Source organism: Chiloscyllium punctatum, chromosome 10 (assembly GCF_047496795.1).
Source record: "Chiloscyllium punctatum isolate Juve2018m chromosome 10, sChiPun1.3, whole genome shotgun sequence".
In the NCBI taxonomy this organism is placed as follows: Eukaryota; Metazoa; Chordata; class Chondrichthyes; order Orectolobiformes; family Hemiscylliidae; genus Chiloscyllium; species Chiloscyllium punctatum.
The window spans coordinates 48,176,858-48,196,080 of NC_092748.1; the positions used below are offsets into that span (position 1 = coordinate 48,176,858).

The 19,223-nt window shown below is 41.6% G+C and overlaps 1 protein-coding gene across 3 annotated transcripts in view; it reads left to right on the forward strand.

Annotated features, from left to right (window-relative positions):
• pde1a (phosphodiesterase 1A, calmodulin-dependent) overlaps window positions 1–19,223 on the forward strand; it is an 811,397-nt gene that overhangs the window by 99,785 nt on the left and 692,389 nt on the right. The gene's annotated exons all lie outside the window — the stretch shown is intronic.

Below are 19,223 nucleotides of genomic sequence, written 5' to 3' on the forward strand. Positions count from 1 at the left end.
TATTTCTGATTTTTAGAAAAATTCATTTATTGTACTATACTTCACTGAAGTGTTTGGCTATCATAAATAGTTATCTGTGACACTTGTATTTTCAACCAACTTCATTAATGTTGAACCTCTGACCTATGAATGACTCAGTATTCCCAAAGGCACTTATTTAAAGAGCTGTTTGCTGGTATTTAGCTTAAGTATGACTCACTCCATACTCCAAGTGTGACATTTGTGCATCATGAATTGATTGTTCTCAGATACTCACAATTAAATTGTGCACCTATTAGCCAGGAAATTACTGATGGTGAGATGAATGTTTAGCACATAGCAAGGCATTATTCAGTGCATTATTTCAGTGATTGATGTTATTTTAGATTTCCAGACCTACCATGAACCCAGCTATGACCCAGATTTACGAAATTACAATTTCTGGGCAAAGTTGTTTCCTTATGGCATTGCTGGGAGAGCATTGCTGTTGTGTTTCACCAGTTGTACCTCTTCTTATAAGCAGATGTCATCTTGCCTGTAGGTTCAAGCCAGCGTCAGATATTAGACTCAAAAGTTGGGAAGTGAAATTCAAAAAGAACCTGCAACTGATTCTGAATTGCACTTACAAATATTCACAATGATACAATGGAATTATGAAGCCAAAGATTTGCAGGTCTGTCAATGCCGATCTATTTACCTTGACATCAGTAGTCCACCAGAACAACTGGAAGCTAGCCCTATTGTGGTCTTATGTCAGGTAATTCAGTTGTTGGTGTGAGGGATTGAGATGAAGCCTCATCTTTGAACATAGGCAAAAAAAAAGAACTGCGGATGATGGAATTTGGAAACAAGAACAGAAATTGCTGGAAAATCTCAGTAGGTCTGGCAGCAGCTATGGAGAGAAACAGAGTTAATGTTTCCGGTCTAGTGATCCTTCTTCAGAACAGCTCTGCTGAGTTGAACTCTGTTTTCTTTCCATAGTTGCTACCAGACCTGCTGAATTTTTCCAGCAATTTCTGTTTTGGTTTCAAACGTAGGCATTGGGAGTGGATATTCTGTGTGTTCAAAGTTGCACTTTACCATTCTTCTGAACCTTGACAGCTAATTTTCCCCACAGAAACTCCCCACAAACAGTAATCTGTTTTTGAACATGTTGGTGAGGAATCAGCCTTGTTTAGGACAGCAGGAAGTTCAACTGTCCAAATTCCAGTCATACCAGAGAGGCTTTGAAATGGCACTAAATCAATCTTTCTGTTCCTGATTGCTATTAGGAAGGTCAACATGTCTGGCTCTCTGACATTTGCTTTAGTGATTTGCCCTCCATCTTTGTTACCTAAGTCCTCAGCTTCCTATGCTGCTGAGCCCCTTGCAGCAGTGGAAAATGTTATATTTTGTTCCAGCACATATCTGTCTTCAGTCTGGCTATTTTTCTGGCATACCTCCAAGTATTTATACTTTTTATTTGCCATGTTAGTTTGAGGAATTGCAAGCCTTTGTGACCTCTGGTGGCCAGTGCCCCCATACCATCAAAGTAATCCGCTACTTTAGTTCTGGCAACATCTTGGCATCATTCAAGTCTCAGCATGTTTCTGGATGAACATAGCTCAGAATGTTATAACTGAGGTTGGAGGAGGGCACTGTCCCTTTAGTTCCACTACTCCACAGGTCACAGCATACAATCAAATACTGTTTCCAGTTACTAAGATAACGATGAAATACCATATCTATTTCAGGCTTTAAACAACAAGATCTAGTCAGAAGTATAAATGCTTATCCCTATAAATATCCACAGAGCACATACACAAACATACATCCATACATTTCAGGAAAAGAGCAAAGAATGGATTTCTCTGCTAAGATTGGTTTCTGAATTAAAAAAAATACTCTTGGCCAATTAGTTATACTTGAAAGCAGAAATGTAGAATGTTCCAAAATGCTCCATTTGTGTGGTCAGGAAAAAGTAAGGACTGCAGATGCTGGAGAGTCAGAGTCGAAAAGGATGGCACTGGAAAAGCCCAGCAGGTCACGTAGCATCCGAGGAGCAGGAGAGTCTATGTTTCAGGCATAAGCTCTTTGTCAGTCACTAAGCATCAATGCTTGTCTCTGAAGTCTTATAAGCCACAACTTGCATAGGAAATATGGTATAGAGAAATTCTTTCAATCGCATAGGGTCATAGAGATGTCTAGCATGGAAACAGACCCTTCAGTCCAACTCGTCCATGCCAATCAGATATCCTAAATTAAGCTAGTCCCATTTGCCAGTACTTGGCCCATATCCCACTAAACCGCTCCTATTCATGTACCCATCAGATGTCTTTTAAATATTGGAATTGTACCAGCCTCCATCACTTTCTCTGGCAGCTCATTTCATATACGCACCACCCTCTGCATGAAAATGTTTGCCCCTTAGGTCCCTTTTAAATTGTTCCCCTCTCACCCCAAACTGATGCCAGCTAGTTCTAGACTCACCCACCCCAGGGAAAAGACCTTGTCTATTTACTATCTTTGGAAGAACAAAGAAATTTCAGTCTGCACTCCAGGATTGTTTCAGAAATAGTTGAGATCAGCTGGACAGCTCAGCAGAGTCTATAGCAAAACAAGCAGTTATCGCCAGTCATGTGATGTCCAAGTAGCATTGTTTAAGTGTGCCCTAACATCCACAGTGATCTTTCAACAAATTATTTTAACAAAATCACTCCATATTTCCACAAAACTTGAAATAAATATTTTCTTCCACAATCCTTCAAAACTTAAATTTTCCAAGAGATAGTAAATGTCAAGTGTACTCTCACAACGGGTATAGTTTTGTTTTATTCACTCAAGGGATATGAGCATCAATGGCTTGAAGTGAACTTCAGTTGCTGGTCCCTACTTGCCCTTGAGAAGGTGGTGTTGAGCTGTCTTATTGCATCGCTGCAGTCCACATGCTATAGGTTGACCCACAATGCCCTCTGGGAGGGAATTCCAGGATTTTGGTGCTGACCAATTAGGCTGTTTTCTCCGAGGTGGTGTCAAGCTTTTTGAATATTGTTGGAGCTGTATCCATTCATGCAAGTTGGGAGTATTCCGTTACACTCCTGACTTGTGCCTTATAGATGATAGACAACCTTTGGGGAGTCAGGAGATGAGTTACTCACTACAGTGTTCATAGCCTCTGACCTATTTTTATAGCCACTAACTTCACCATTTCAATGCACTGTTTTGTCCATATTTGGCCCAAGGCTGTAATGAGGGCAGAAGCATCTTCTAACGTATAAGTGCCCTGTTTTCCTGCTTTCTTTCAGGACCTATGGCCTTTGCTGTGTGCAGTATCTTCAGTTGTTTCTTGAAATGAGCTGCCAGAGGAAGTGGTGGAGCCTGGGACAATTACAACATTTAAAAGGCATCTGGATGGGTACATGAATAGGAAGGGTTTAGAGGGATATGGGTCAACTACTGACAAATGGGACTAGATTAATTTAGGATATCTGGTCGGCATGGACGAGTTGGACCGAAGGGTCTGTTTCCGTGGTGTACATCTCTATGACTCTATGACTCTATATATCATATAGAGTGAATCAAATTGGCTGAAAAGTGGCATCTGGAGATTGTTGTGAATACTTCAGCCTTATCTTTTCCACTGATGATTTGGGCTCCCTCATCATTTCAGGATGAGGATATTTGTGGAGGACTACAGAGTTTAGGTCTCATCCGTTGGCCGTGGAATTGCTCTATCACTTGCTGCTTATGCTCTTTGGCGTGTAAGTAGCCCTACTTTGTAACTTCACCAGGGTGGCTGCAAATGTTTAGGTATGCCTCTGCTGCTCCTGGCATTATCTCCTACACTCTCTTAACTTGATATGAAACATAACAAGTTGATTCATGTATTACATCTATTTTCCACTTCATCAGAAATTATTAGCAGCCTGGAAATGAGTGAACACTTGGGTTGAGGTGATCTAAAAATAACTGCAAGTATACTCTGAGGAATATTTCTCCCTCAGATTATTTTTATGCTAGTCTAATACTTCGGCAAAAGGTTACCTGCTGAATCCTCAGTGGTGGGTTGTATCTGTTGTGTGACTGAAATCTTTCTAATGATCATGTATATATTTTTAATTCTCGTGATCACCTCTTTCCATTGTAAAGATTACATTAATAGCTGCGAGCTTTTTGATATTTCAAGTTTAGCCGAGTACTTCAATGACAGGTGTCACTCTACTTCACTTTAGCCTTTTGAAAGAAAATGACATTTTTTCTGTCATTGTCAAATTTGCACTATGCAATCTAATATTAATACAATTCAAACTATAATCAAAGTATTTTCAAATTCCACATTTTCTAAGTTGTATATTACTGTCATGACAAATCTGTTTTACATGCTGCCTTAAAAAAAATCCCAAATGGTGCATTTAATAAAATTAAATAGACTTTAAATTTGTGCATGATTTTCAGCATTCTTTAGTGCTGGTATGACATAGATCCATTGAGCCGAGAAAATTGCCATATTATTATGTCAGTGAGGCCACCTTTGAAGTACTTTCTATAGTTCTGGTTGCCCAGTTATAGAAATGATATTACTAAATTAATGAGCTTCAGAAAAGATTTACAAGGGTGTTGCCGGGCCTGGAGGGTTTGAATTATAAGGTAAGGCTGGATTGGCTGGGACATTTTTCATTGGAGTGTCAGAGGTCAAGGGGGTGACCTTTATGGAGGTTTATAAAATCAGGAGGGGCATAGATAAGATGAATAGCAAAAGTCTTTGCCCTAGGATGGGTGAGTTCAAAACTAGGAGGCATATTTTTAAGGTGAGAGCAGGAAGGTTTAAAAGGGACCTGAGGGGCAACCTCTTCATACAGAGGATGGGTTGTATCTGGAATGAACTGCCAGAGGAAATGTTTGATGTAGGCACAGCTACAACATTTAAAAAAACACTTGAATAAGTATGTGAATAGGAATGGTTTAGCTATGGGCCAAATGCAGGCAAGTGGTACTAGTTTAGTCTGCGAAACTTGGTCAGCATGGATGAGTTAGACCGAAGGATCTGTATCTGTACTGTATGACTCTATGAGCAGGTTTCCATTTGGTTTTAGCAACGTTGCCATTTCTGGTCAGGTTGGAACTATCTGATTGATTAGCTCACTGATGCTGCTGAGGCTCATTATAACAGCTTGGATTTGACTTTGCTGTACCACTTTGGCAGTTTCAGGAGAGAGATCAGATTCCTGGCATGTTGACTTAGGTATGGTGACTCCAGCTGGTTGTATTCTGAGAAGCTTTGGAACTGCTTGTCCACTGATTAGCTGGATATTTAGCCTCTTTGAACCTGCGAGGCAGATGCCTATATTCCACTCCAAAAATGGCTTGAAGTTAGGTCCGCAAGATTCTATCCCATATGGTCTCACAGTTTACAGAATATCTTTCCATAGAGGATGAGGTATTGATGAACCATTTATGAGACAGTGTGCTTCCACAGACTCTCCACTTTGCCCCCCTCTGCTTTTGAATAGGGGAGTCACATTGGCAGTTTTCCAATCCTTCGATATTTCCCCAGAATCTAAGGATTTTTGGTAAATTACAACCAGTGCATCCACAATCTCTGCAGCTACCTCTTCGAAGATCCTCACGTGGAAGCCAACAGAACCACGTGACTTATCAGCTTTTAGCCCCATTAGTTTGTCTGATACTACTTTTTTGGGCTCTGTATCTAGGGAAGGATATGCTGCCACTAGAGGGGATTCAGCATGGTTTACAAGCATGATTCCAGGCCTTTCATACAAGAAGCGGTTGAGGACTCTGGCTCTGTACGCAATGGCATTTAGAAGGATTTTGTTGTGGAGTGGGATTCGGTTTTAACTACTTACAGGCAAAATGTAATATGGAATATATCAATATCTCAATAGCAGATAACTATAGACTGATTTAGCCTAACATCTACTATATAGTCATAGATTCTTGCAGTTTGGAAACAGACCGTTCGGTCCAACATGTCCACGTCTACCAGGTCTCCCAAACTAATCTAGCCCCATTTACCTACATTTGACTTATATCCCTTTAACCCTTTTCTATTCATGTACCTGTCAAGATGTCTTTTAAACATGCATCAACAAGCATCCATCACTTCCTCTGGCAGTTTGTTCCCCATATGATCCACCCTCTGTGAAAAATTGCCCCTCAGATATCTTTAAAACCTTTCGCCTCTCACCTTAAAATTATGCCCCCTAGTTTTGAATTCCTCTACTCTATTATTGGAAATGTATTGGCATCAATTATTGAGGAAGTAATAGCAGCACATTTGGAAAATTGTAACCTAACCAAATCATAACCTAATCATGGCTTCATGAAAGGGAAATCATGTTTGATTAATTGATTAGAGTTTTTTTTGAGAAAATCTGAACTAGAGTGGCTAGAGAGGAACCAGTAGATGTGTTTGTTTTGGACTTTCAGTAAATGTTTGACAAAGTGCCTCATAAAAGCTCAAATCATAATATAAATAGAGTTGGAGGTAGTATGCTGGCATGATGGAGAACTGGCTCATGCGCAGGAATCAGCAAGTGAGATAAGTGGTTCTTTTTCAGGATGGTGACCTGTAACCGGTGGAACTCCACAGGGATCAGTGCTGTGATTACAATAGAAATGACTTACAAGAAAGAAAAGAATGTTCTGTAACCAAATTTGCAGACAACTGTAAAATATGTAGAAAGACAGGTTGCAAGAGGAATACAAACTGTTTACATAGAGATACTGAAAGCTTACCTAAGTGGGCAAAAAGTTGGCAAATAGAGCATAATGTGAGAAAATGAAGCTGTTCATTTTGGAAGGGAGAAAAAAGAAGAGAGCGTATTTAAATGGAGAGAAACTGGAGAAAGCTGCAACATAAAAGGACTCGGGGGGGATTTATGCATGAAACACAGCTAGCACACGGGCAGCAGAACGGCTAATGAATATCGGCCTTATTTCAAGGGGGTTGGAGCAGAAGAGTAGGGAAGTCGTATTGCAGTTGCACAAGGTTCTGGTGAGAAAACATCTGAAGTACTGTGAGCAGTTTTGGTCCCCCTATTTAAGGAAAGATATCATTTCACTGGAGGCAGTTCAGAGAAGATTGGCTCAGATGATCCCTGGCATGGAGGGATTGTCTTATGGGCAAAGGCTAAGCAGGGTTGGGACTCTACTCACTGGGCTTTAGAAGAATGAGAAATGATCTCATTGAAATGTTTTGGATTCTTAAGGAACTTGACAGGGTAAATGTTGAGAGGATATTACCCCTCTTAGGAGAGTCTAGGACCAGAGGGCATCATCTCAGAATAAATGGATACTAATTTAAGAGTGTGATGAGGAGGAATTTCTCTGAGGGCTGATAGTCTTTGAAACTCCTTACCATAGGGAGCTGTGGGTGTAGAGTCCTTCTGTAAGGCTGAGATAGATTCTTGATCAGTAGGGGAATTAAGGGATATGGGGAAAGGGCAGGAAAATGGACATGAGGAGTGTCAAACTAGCCATAATCCTATTGAATGGCAGACCAGACTTGAGCAGCCAAACAGCCTATTCCTATTTCTATTGCTTATGGCCTTACCAAGCAGAACTGATTATATTTTCTCTTGTTGGGGATCATCATTGCCTAGCACTTGTCTAGCACCAATGTAATCTGTCATTTATCAGCCCAAGATGTTGTCTGAATCTTGCTGCAAGTGAACATGAACTGCTTCAATATTTGTTGAATCACAAATGGTATTGCACTCAGTCATCCATGAACATATTCACTTCTGACTTTATAATAGAGGCAAGGTCATTAATGAGGCAGCTAAAAATGGTTGGGCCTAAGACACTACCCTGAGGAACTCCTGCAGAGATGTCCTGCAGAGTGAGATGATTGATGTCCAACAACCACAACCATCCTGTTCTTTGCCAGGTATGATTCAATGTTTCACCCCAATTCCCATTGACTCTGGTTTCATTTGGGCTCCTTGATGTCATGCTTGATCAAATGCAGCCTTGATGTCAAGAATAGTCACTCTCATCTCATATCTTGACTTCACCTCTTCTGTCCATGCTTGCACCAAGGCTGCAATGGGGTCAGGAGCTGAATGGCACTTATGGAACCCAAATGAGTGTTAGTGAGTAGGTTATTGTTGAGCTAGTGCAGCTTGATAGCACTGTCAACCACTCCTTCCATCACTTTCTTGAGAGTTGAGAGTAGACTATTCCGGCAGTAATTGTCTGGGTTAGATTTGTCCTGCCTTTTGTGCACAGGAAATACCATGGCAATTTTTCACTTGTGTTTGGTAAAGGCAGTGTTAGAGCTGCACTAGGATGCACAGCTTGTTCTAGAGCACAGGTCTTCAAATATTTCAGAAGCCTTACCTTTGCTATAACAGTGCCTTCAGCAGTTCCTGATATTTTATAAAGTGAGCTGAATTATCTGAAGACTGGCATCTGTAATCTTGGGAAATTCGGGAGGAGGCTGAGATGGATCATCCACTCGGCACCTTTGATTGAGGCTGGTTCGAAATGCTGCAGACCCTCCGCAAGTTAAAGGATCTTAGCTTGGTCCAAATGACAGAATATATTGTGTAGAGAGGGTTGGGGCAGCAGACTATGGAACTAGATCATGCTCCAAGACACCTCTAAGGTCTGATGCAAATACCACAGTAATCAGTATCATAATTCTCATCATCAATATCATCAGTACTCTCTGTGAGGAGAAATGTTCGATCTGTCTCTGTCCTCTTCTTAGCCTTTCACTACTTAATTTCCCCATTTCCCACTGCTCTCTGTGATGACTTTTCAGGAAAGGGCAAATATAATAATAGATGTTCACGAACCATCTAATTTGAAATTAGATTGCAGGGAATATGTGTAGTCTTGCAGTGTAATATGATGATTGTGATTCTGTACTCATTAACCTATGGCTTGCATTATTCCACCAGTCTTATCATCTTCCATAGATAAAGCATTTTCTTTTATCAGCTCTATGACCTGACTAATCATAAAAGATCAGCTGTTCAATACCAGTTGTGCTCCAAAAAAAAACAGATGTGCCCTTCCAGTTACTTGTCTTTTTAAGGGCTGTGTGAACAGCTTTTGAGTATACAAGATTGAATGAGTGAGCTGGAGATTAGCTTGTATAATGTCTGGTCAGTGGCATAATGCTGATAACATAACAAACTCTGTGGTAAAGTGGTCTCTCAACTCCTGTACCCTTGTTAATACTACACCCTTTAGGTTATGCTTCTTCTCTTCTTTCTTACTATTAAAATGTACCACATTTCTGCCCATTGGATGTTATCTGCCACATGACTGCTTGCTGTGTCAGACATTCATAGTTTCATGAAATTTATCACTTTCTCATGTTTTACAATACTTATAAGTTTTCTATTCTGACATTCCAGACTACGAAGGGAGCACTGTAAAATAGTGAGGGTCATAAACTCTAATCTTTCTGCCTGAATGTCTCCTCGGAGTGGTCATTAAAACTCCCACGCCAGGAATTGAAGCTGGGCTGGGAATTCACTCTTGCTCCTGGCCAAAACTCTCTTTTCAGATAAAAGTGAATTTGTCATTCACCACAGTTAAATATTCATTTCCTTCTTTGATGTTTGTGGTATTGGCTATTCAGAAAAAAATGCTTGACTGTTTTACCCATATAATGTTTGCCTATTTAAACGTAGTTCATTGTATGGGAAGCATATTTGCTCATTTGAGAGATGTGGGGTTGATTTTGTAGGTCCTGATAGTGACTGACAAGGTGGCAGGCAGGTGGGTGGGTGCCAAGGTATGTGCTACCAGCTGGTATGCGAATTCCTGGGCTCCATCCCACCTTAAGGCCATTTTCCTGGAGATGGGTTAAGGGATCAAAAGGGCTATCCACTGTACCTTTTACTGGAAGCTAAATTGCATTTTCCAGTGGAGCTTCCTGCCTGCTTGGCTTCAGTAGTAGCTGCAGTGCAGTTTGTATGGCGGTCTATTAAGGCAAGGGTATGCTCACAGATACAAGGAAGCTGTGGCAGCGTAATTGTCTGATGTCTCACAGTCCAACTGCCCAATGCTGCATCTGTAATTTGGGCCATGTAGGTTCAGGCAACTAATTGATCAATCTCTCAGTAAATATGGTGTAAAATTGAAAAATAGATTCAGCACCAGCATTCCTTAAAAAGCCAGAGATGCAAATTGCAGATGCAAATTTTTCAGAATTTCTGCCACTCTAAACTGTTGGAAATACTCTGGTGTTCTTTAGGTTGAGGTGTGGTATGTTTCTGCATTGACCATGATGTTGATGCTTCCTCACAGGGCTGATAGGCTGGAACCAGAATGGTGCTTAGCAGCAGCAGAGTGTCTGGGTCTGCAGCATCGAAGACGATGGAGCTAAGGCTGTGGAGTATATCCTGCTGATAGCCAGTTTAGAGCCAGGTTCCTCCATGCCCCTTGACATTGACACAGCAGGCTATCTAACTGGCCAGTCAGTGAAATCCAGAATGTCAGTGTGAAAGCCCATCACTGCTCTCCTATATGGAACTCTCTTAAAGTCCTCATCCAGGTCCTTTGCAACAGAACTTGCCTGCACTTCACTCTCCATGAGCTTGTAAATGAACTATCCTTTCTCCATGGCATGATTAGAGCCCAATTATCCCTGATGACTCAACATGTGCTAACTTCCATGTTATTCTTGTCTCCACATTACACACAGTGCCATTTTCTGAACCAGTAGCTGTGAGTGTCAGATGAAGGGACGAAGCTCGGTGCTATGCTTTTTTTCTCTATCTTCCACCTTGGGCTCCTGTTGATGGACATCTAAAAACTGGAACTCAAATGGTGAATGTTGGGGTGAGGGATAAGTGTTTGGTGGGAAGCGGGAGGTTCAAGGACACACCATCTGCAATTTACACATCATTTGAATGAGAAGTTGAGAAGGAGCAAAAGGCACTGTCACTTTGCGACACAGACAGCCATCTGTCTGTATAAGGCTCAGAGACCGTCAATGTTCTTGCCCATCTCTGGTTCTGCTTTGTTGCTTTCCAGCCCATCCTGAAGAATAGTAGGCTGGTTGTACCATGTGGTATGTGTGTAATGCTGCCTGATTCTTATGTATAAAGACAGCTGGATGCACAAAGGACGAGGATGAAGTGCAGACCCACTTGAGCACAAGCTGTAATGATTCACAAGTAAATGCCGATTCATGAGCCAGGTGAGAAGGTCAAGGATCATACCGTCCTTGCTCAAACTTAGGGGGATTTCTAGCCCAGAGTCTTTAGAAAAATTGGCCAAAAGTGCACAGCATACAATCTCAGCAGTTATGTCCAATTCTGATCAAGTTCAGCATCTAATTTATATTGAGTTGGTTGGCACCTGGGCTATTATGATGTATACTTCAGACACGTCAGCCTTAGGAGCTAAGAATCCTGAGAAACTTTTCATACTTGGTTACAACTTGAATCATTGAAGTCTTAAAAGAATGGGAATATGTGTGTCCGGTTTTCTTTCTAAACTATTTCACAAGAGTTATGGCGACTGCTATCTGCTGGGATAGCTGTTGGAATTTGGCCATGAATATTTTTTAATATGCCAAGTGCAAAAATGTTAGGACACCACTTAAGTCCAAATATGTTTCTCACAGAAACAACGTCAATAATTTGGTTGTACCTGACATTGTTCTTGCAAAAGAAAATCTATAGATGTCAATGGTTCTTCCTTTGAAACCTTAATGAGACATTACATTGTGAAGTCAAAGGTGCAAAAATATATTTTGTGAAATCAAATTGACAACCAAGAAAGCACACTTATTGGGCGTTCACTTTCTGAAGTGAAAAGAAAGTCATGCTTTCTAAAAAAAAGTAGATTGACAAAGATTTTAGATTGTATAAAATTTTTGCTCTCTTTTACGTTAGGCAGTATCTAAATCTAATTCGAGATAATGACCCATGACGTAATCTGCATCCAACCTGCTATGGAAAATGAAAGGTCCAATAGAATTATGCCCTGAGAATTGTAGGCCAAAAGTCTTTCAACATAACACAGAAATATCATGGCCTGAGCAGTTTTGCACCAACTTGCAATCCTTTTCTTATTACCTCATTCTGCGAATAGCTGATGGGTGTTAGCACAATCAGACAGTAAATAGTACTGTTGAAATCATTACCAAGTAGTTAAGTGTTTTAGTGGTATTACCGTATAAACTCAAGGGAGTTAGTCTTTTGATTACAGCTCTGGCATGTCAGATGTTAGTTTTCCATTATGCATCACAAATCATCATTGATGAAGATGCTGAATGCTAGCAGTTCACTATTGCGAAATTTCTAATATTGAAAACAGGAGCAAATTTTCGCATTTGTAAAGCTTAAAAGCAAAGTGTTTTGTACAGCATAATAATGAAATTGAATCCTAATTCGATCAGGATTCGTACAATGTCAAAAGCAAGCCAGTATGAAAATGATTGAACATGGCTCCTCTTCTGTTTTGATCTGCTGAGAAAATATTTCCATGGCAACAACCTAAACTCTTTACACTAACATTCCAAGAGTACATCAGCTGATGTAACCCTTTACATATGTAAAATTCACTGGAGCCTGTAATATCACAACATTTTGTGTTTCCTGCGCTATTAATAGAATATAGAGAAGCAGACTGACATTGCTTTCTTTTTGCCAATGTTCTTCTCAATCTAAGATTGAATGCAGTGTAGAGAAAAAAACCCAATGCTCTTTCTTCTGTCCTGGTTTACTGTCTCTTTCTTCTGTCCTGGACTGAGAACTAGCCCTCACCAGTTTACACTATAGCCTTTGTTGTTGAATGAACGTACAGTGTGTTTGCTATGCAGGCAATTGGCAATGCTGCAGGAGTTCGATTGACATCCTGGTTTGCTATTCATCAGTGTGTATCCCTCCGACTCCAGACAGATCCCTACTGACAAGGAGCTGCTCTGTGTGCTGCACTAAGGCACCTCGATATGGCACTAGTGAAAGCCTTTGGCACTAACTGAAGCAGTAAGGCACTAATAGGCATAACAAGGTAATATGAAACATCGATGATATGAGCACGTAGGTAGGCTCTAAGTAAGCAATTGTTATGATAGCAAATGAGCAGCCCTGAGGTGCAGCCTGGTCCAAGCTGTGAGGTGGGTGCCTGTCTTTGCCTGCAGAATGTCCATGCTTCAGCCTTTCATGGTTAGTTGCTGGAGCACCCTGCAATTTGTATCATGGTTTTCTAAGAATCCTCTCAGTGTATCAGAGAGCTGCCATTATAGTTATGGTGAGTTGCCAGATGGTGGATGCCAGTGTTCATGGCCAAATGGTGCATGTGGTTGCTGCTTGTGGATCATGCCCTGGGATGTTTTTCCAACAATTGCAACTTGGAGGTCACTTCCAACCAGCACTCAGCTGAATCTGCCAGGCTCTCTCTCTAGTTTCCATGTCGAGTTTTCTTGGTGTCTTGCTTGTTTAGAAAGTTTGGTAAGATAGAAGGGTGAATATTAATTTAGGTAAGTTGGGTCATCAACAAGTAGCAAGCGATAATCCTCCGTAAGAACCATGCTGGGGCAAGTATCCAGGAGAATCAGATAACTGGGATTGTGTATTGACTTTAAATTAATTATTGGTAGACAGATTTCAATTGAAGAGAAGTTTGAAAATGAAAAGAAATGAGAGGAGTGGTGCATGGTACTGAAGAGCCAGTGATCATCCAAGTGTGACATGAAGTGACAGAAAATGTAAGCCGAAATTAGAACCAATAATTGTAAAAACTCAAAGCTTAAGACTTTTTTATATGAATATATGCAGCATTATTAGGAAGATAGATGAACTGATGACACAAACAAAAGTGAATATATCATGATAGCTATTACAGAAATGTGGTTTCAGGGTACCACATCTGGGAACGCAATATTCCAGGGTGTTTAATGTTCCTTAAAATGGGTGAAAAGGAAAAGGCGATGAAGTAGCTTTGTTAATAAATGACACTCAGTGCAGTGGTGAGTAGCAATTATAGGAGCAATATATAGTTTTGCGGTAGCAGTTTTGGTGGAAGTAAGGAATAGCAAGGGAAATAAACCACTGGTGGGTGTTGTCTACAGTTTCTGGAAGAGTTGACTCACTGTTGGACAATGTATAAATCGGGAAATAAGGGAGGCATATCAGGAGGGCAGTACAATTGTCATGTGTTACATTAGTTTGAGTATTGACTAGACAAATCAGATTAGGAAGGGTTACATGGAAGACAAATTTGTCGAGTGTATCAGAGTTTTCTTGGAGCAGTCTATTGTAGACCCTACCTGCGAACCTATCCACCTTTGTCTTTGCTTTACCTTGGTCCTATCGAATAATTAATGCTCGAGGGTACATCACTGTAAAGACACCACAAAGAGGCACATAGATATCAGGAGGTATATTGCATGATAGCCGTAAGAACATATATATTTGGTCATACATAATTACCTGGACCTTGGGAAACTGCTAAGTATATATCTGCTCTTGCCGAACACTAAAGTCGAACTTGTTGTCTCTACCCACAGATTGTGTATGACATCAGTAGAAAAGGTGGAACAATCTAATGTGAGAATTAAACTTACAGAATTGTTACCTTATCCAACATCAACCTGATAATGCCACAACAAAGGACTTCCTATGTACTAAACAGTGGAAGTAGCATGTGATAGACAAAACTAAATGTCTCCACAAACAATGGGTCAGATTTAAGCTCTGCAGACTGCCCCAGTGCTGTCATTAATGGTGGTCAATAATTAAGTAATTGTTGGAAAAAGGGTGCAGCAAAACTATTCTGATACTCCATAATTGGGATGGTAGTGTGTAGGAAGCACTTCATTGCCAAAGACAAAGCTGAAACCTTTGTAAACACCTTCAATAAGAAGGGCCAAGTGAATTTTTGGCCTCCTCCTGAGGTCTTTGATGCCAGACCTTTATCAATTCTGTTCACTCCACGTGATGTCAAGTAATAGCTAAAGACTTTGGATACTGCTAAGGCTATGGGCCCTGCCACCATTCCAGTAATAATACGGAAGATTTGTGCTCCAGAATGAGCTGTTGCCCGAGCAAAGCTGTTCCAGTACAGCTGCAACACTGATGGTGTTGCACATAATTGTTTTGATGCAGGTCACACTGCAATTCAGCATTCAGTGTACAACTGTATTTCTTGAATAAAATACAGTTGTTAGTTGGTTTTATATTTAATTAAAAAGCAACAGATTTGATACGATCTATATGGGTAACCACTGCTGCAAACCTAAATAATGAGTCTACCAGAGCAGTTTCCCACACTTCCTCAAGTCTCGACCTTGGCTCAGTAGTGGCATTTTCATACTTCCAGAGTTAGACGTTATGGATTTCAAGGACTACTTCAGAGGTCTGAACATATAATCCAAGCTGATGAAATATGATACAGCCAAAGATTAGGTAACAAACTAATGGTCTGTCTTACATCTTACAAATGAAGGAAAAGTATCCCCTACCACTATCTTAAGAAATGCACATGCTCCTTTTGTCAAAAATCAGCGCCCTTCAATCAGCAGCACTGGCCTGGCAATATTGCCACTATACCATTGCCATCAAGCCAGGGGATCAACTCTGGTTCGATGGAGAGTGCAGGAGGTCATTGCCAGGAGCAGCAACAGGCATACCTGAAAATGAGATGCCAACCTAGTGAAGCTACCAAACAGAACTACTTGTATGCTAAATAGCATAAGCAGCAACAGAGCTAAATGATTCCACAACCAATGGATCAAATCTAAGTTCTGCAGTCCTGCCATATACAGTTGTGAATGGTGGTGGATGATTAAACAACTCACAGGAGGAGGAATCTCCACAAAAATCCCAATCCTCAATGATGGAAGAGCCCAGCGTGTCAGTGCAAAAAATAAGGCTGAAGCATTCGCAGCAATGTTTAGGTGGAAGTGTCGAGTGAATCATCCATCTTGGCCTCCTCTCGTGGTTGCCAGGATTACTCATACCAGTATACAAAGATTATGAGCCATGACAACGTCCCAGCAATAGTGCTGAAAATATGTACTTCAGAACTTGCTAGCCCCCTACCGCCCCCGCTCCCCCCCCTTCGGCCCACGATGTTGTGCCGAACTTCTATCCTAGATTAAGCACCCATCCATGTACCTATCCAAATGCCGCTTAAAGGTCGCCAATGAATCTGACTCTACCACTCCCTCGGGCAGCGCATTCCATGCCCCCACCACTCTCTGGGTAAAGAACCCACCCCTGACATCTCCCCTATACCTTCCACCCTTCACCTTAAATTTATGTCCCCTTGTAACACTCTGTTGTACCCGGGGAAAAAGTTTCTGACTGTCTACTCTATCTATTCCTCTGATCATCTTATAAACCTCTATCAAGTCACCCCTCATCCTTCGCCGTTCCAACGAGAAAAGGCCGAGAACTCTCAACCTATCCTCGTACGACCTACTCTCCATTCCAGGCAACATCCTGGTAAATCTTCTCTGCACCCTCTCCAAAGCTTCCACATTTTTCCTAAAGTGAGGCGACCAGAACTGCACACAGTACTCCAAATGTGGCCTAACCAAAGTCCTGTACAGCTGCAACATCACCTCACGACTCTTGAATTCAATCCCTCTGCTAATGAATGATAATACTCCATAGGCCTTCTTACAAACTCTATCCACCTGAGTGGCAACCTTCAAAGATCTATGTACATAGACCCCAAGATCCCTCTGTTCCTCCACCTGACCAAGAACTCTACCATTAACCCTGTATTCCACATTCTTATTTGTTCTTCCAAAATGGACAACCTCACACTTGGCAGGGTTGAACTCCATCTGCCACTCCTCAGCCCAGCTCTGCATCATATCTAAGTCCCTCTGCAGCTGACAACAGCCCTCCTCACTGTCCACAACTCCACCTATCTTTGTATCATCTGCAAATTTACTGACCCACCCTTCGACTCCCTCCTCTAAGTCATTAATAAAAATTACAAACAGCAGAGGACCCAGAACTGATCCCTGCGGAACTCCACTTGTAACTGGACTCCATGCTGAATATTTACCATCTACCACCACTCTCTGACTTCGACCGGTTAGCCAGTTTTCTATCCAATTGGCCAAATTTCCCTCTATCCCATGCCTCCTGACTTTCCGCATAAGCCTACCATGGGGAACCTTATCAAATGCCTTACTAAAATCCATGTACACTACATCCACTGCTCTACCCTCATCCACATGCTTGGTCACCTCCTCGAAGAATTAAATAAGACTTGTAAGGCAAGACCTACCCTTCACAAATCCGTGCTGGCTGTCCCTAATCAAGCAGTGTCTTTCCAGATACTCGTAAATCCTATCCCTCAGTACCCTTTCCATTACTTTGCCTACCACAGAAGTAAGACTAACTGGCCTGTAATTCCCGGGGTTATCCCTATTCCCTTTTTTGAACAGGGGCACAACATTCGCTACTCTCCAGTCCCCTGGTACCACCCCAGTTGCCAGTGAAGACGAGAAGATCATTGCCAACGGTACTGCAATTTCCTCTCTTGCTTCCCACATAATCCTAGGATATATCCCGTCAGGCCCGGGGGACTTGTCTATCCTCAAGTTGTTCAAAATGTCCAACACATCTTCCTTCCTAACAGGTATCTCTTCTAGCTTATCAGTCCGTTTCACACTCTCCTCTTCAACAATACGGTCCCTCTCGTTCGTAAATACTGAAGAGAAGTACTTGTTCAAGACCTCTCCTATCTCTTCCGACTCAATACACAGTCTCCCACCACTGTCCTTGATCGGACCTACCCTCGTTCTCGTCATTCTCAGGTTTCTCACATACGCATAGAATGCCTTGGGGTTATCCTTGATCCTATCCGCCAGGGATTTTTCATGCCCTCTCTTAGCTCTCCTAATCCCTTTCTTCAGGTCCCTTCTGGCTATCCTGTATCCCTCCACTGCTCTGTCTGAACCTTGTTTCCTCAACCTTATGTAAGCCTCCTTCTTCCTCTTTACTAGACATTCAACCTCCCTCGTCAACCAAGGCTCCCTCACACGACCATTTCTTTCCTGCCTGATCGGTACATACATATCAAGGACACGTCGTATCTGCTCCTTGAAAAAGTCCCACATTTCCACCACATCCTTCCCTGACAGCCTATGCTCCCAACGTATGCTCCTCAAATCCTGTCTTACAGCATCGTAATTTCCCTTCCCCCAATTGTAAAAACTTCCTTGTTGTGCGCACCTATCTCTCTCCATAACCAAGGTGAAAGTCACAGAATTGTGGTCGCCATCACCAAAATGTTCACCCACTAACAAGCCCACCACTTGTCCCGGTTCGTTACCTGGACACACAAACCAGGATGAATCCAACCCAGCCAATTACCGCCCCATCAGTTGACCTGGATCATCAATAAAATCATGGAAGGTGTCATCAACAGTGCCATCAAGCAGCACCTGTTCAGTAATAACCTGCTCAGTGATGCCCAGTTTGGATTCTGCCAGGGCCACTCAGCTCCTGACCTCATTACAGCCTGGGTTCAAACATGGACAAAAGAGCTGAATTCCAGAGGTGAGGTGAGAGTGACTGTTGTTGACATCAAGGCTGCCTTTGACTGAGTGTGCCATCAAGGAACCCCTGCAAAACTGGAATCAGTGGGAATCTGGGGAAAACTCTGCAACAAAAACAGGTATTGTTGGTGAAACTCAGCAGGTTGGGCAACTTCTGTAGGAAGAAAGTAGAGTTAATATTTCCAGTCTGGCAACTCTTGATTAAAACCACTGGACTCAAAACATTACTCTGTTTTCTTCCCATGAATGATGTCAGACTTGCTGAGTTTCATCAGCAATTTCTGTTTTCGTTTCAGATCTCTAGCATCTGTAACTCTGTTTTATTTTAGGGAAAGACGCTGCAGGTTGGAGTCCTACCTGGCACACAGGTTATGGTTGTTGGATGTCAGTCATCTGAGTTCCGGCACATCTCTGAAGGCATTCCTCATGGTGGTGTCCTGGCCCCAAACATATTCAGTTGCTTTATTAACAACCTTCTGTCCATCATAAAGTCAGAAGTAGGGAAGATTGTTGATAATTGCACAATATTCAGTACCATTTACAAGTCCTCTGATACTGAAATAGACCATTTTTAAATGCAGAGAAACCCGGACAATATCAGGGCTTTGACTGAAAAGTGGTAAGTAATATTCATGTCATACAAATGCCAGGCAATTATCTTTAATAAGAGACAATCTAACACTGACATGACATTCAATGGAATGATCCCATTCATCCCTTGACATTCAGTGGTGTTACCATCACTGAAATC